This window comes from Rhincodon typus, chromosome 1 (genome assembly GCF_021869965.1).
Source record: "Rhincodon typus isolate 14 chromosome 1, sRhiTyp1.1, whole genome shotgun sequence".
Taxonomy (NCBI): domain Eukaryota; kingdom Metazoa; phylum Chordata; class Chondrichthyes; order Orectolobiformes; family Rhincodontidae; genus Rhincodon; species Rhincodon typus.
Genome location: NC_063332.1, coordinates 53,651,303 through 53,653,095, shown reverse-complemented (window position 1 = coordinate 53,653,095; position 1,793 = coordinate 53,651,303).

Below are 1,793 nucleotides of genomic sequence, written 5' to 3'. Positions count from 1 at the left end.
CACCGTCATTCTCGGATTCCACAGGTCACAACATGATTTAATTATTTTACCCAGCTCTGGATATGGCCAATTGTAGGTTTTCTCTACTTCAGATTTGAAATATAAAGATCCATCAACTAAATACTGATTTATCATGATGCTGAAACTGGTTAACACAATTTGCAAAATGAAAATTTAAATGTTTACCCCTCGAATTAACCTGAACATACACACACACACACACACACACACACACACACACACACACACACACACACACAAAGGAAAAGAAACAAGTTTCTCTCTTCAGAGATTCACTCTGGGAAAGTACACTTTTGGCTACTAAGTGTCAATTTATGAAGGCAAAGACTAGCAGATTTGAGTTGTTCAGCTGCCTATCAGTCTGATGCTCTGGCATATGTAGACATACTTCACCAAACACAGACAGATGATGCTGGGATATTTGTAAACAGTTTGGTCAGGAAACAAAGAATTCAGGATACTTCCTCATGTTCTTTGAAAGTATTAATCGGGTTTACCATTTGTTTTGCAACAGGAATTTTTCCAGAAACAGGAGAGCTAAACCAGGAAGCTTCCTTCTTTTAACAAGCTTCTCTCCACTTGAAAGTCCAAACCAAGTTCCAAGCCTGCAAAACACTGCTCAAACTGAATAGTCATAAAACCCAGTGGTGAAAAATCTTCAGGTGCTTTTCTCCAAAGGGAGTAGAAGCAACTAAGACCAGCAATTACTTGGAAACACAATTTCCAAGAAGTGTCTTGTTTAAAACAATGTGCTTTTGTGTTTATCTTTAAAAACTACAATCCCAATATCTTTACAATCCTTCAAATTCAAGTACATATTTAATATTAAATATATTAAGCATTCATTATATCAGGTAAAAGCAATTTTGGAAAATTCCTCGCAATTGAAAAATGGCATCATAAAATTAGTTTAAAAGATGTGACCATGAGATATTACCCAATTTTCCACCAATACCCTTCTAGAAACTGAACTGAACCGAACCAGATTACCAATATAAATGCTGTGTTTACAAGAGTAGGTCAGAGGTTAGAAATCCTGCAGTGAGTAATTCACTTCCGGTCATCACCAAAGCCTGTCTACCAGGCACAAGTCCGGGTGTGTTGGAATTCTCCTCACTTGTGTGGATGGATGTAGCTCTAACAACACTCAAGAAGCTTGACACTGTCCAGGTCAAAGCATCATACCCACAAACATGCACTTCTTCCACCACCAACACTCAATAGTAGCAGTGTGTACCATTAATAAGATGCAATACAGAAATTCACCAAAGGTTCCATGTACAGCATCTTTCAAATTCAAAAGCACGTCCATCCAGAAGAAGAACAAGGCTACAAATAGATGGGGACACCATTACCTGCAACTTCCCCTCCAAGCCACTCATCATCCTGACTTGGAAATACATCATTGTTACTTCAGTATCACTGGGATAAAATCCTGGAACTCCCTGGTATACACAATGATCAGAGGTATAGATAGAGTGGACAGCCAGAGACTTTTTCCTAGGGTGGAGGTAGCTCTTACGAGGGGGCACAGTTTTAAAGCGAGTGGAGGTAGATATCGGGGAGACGTCAGAGGTAGGTTCTTTACTCAGAGTGGTCGGGGTGTGGAATGCATTGCTGGAGAGGGTAGTGGAGTCGGCCTCATTAGGGGCATTTAAGCGGCTATTAGACAGGCATATGGATGATAGTATAAGGTAGGGGTGGAGGTTAGATAGACCTCAGGTTTAGGGTAAAAGTTCGGCACAACATCGTGGGCTGAAGGGCCTGTACCG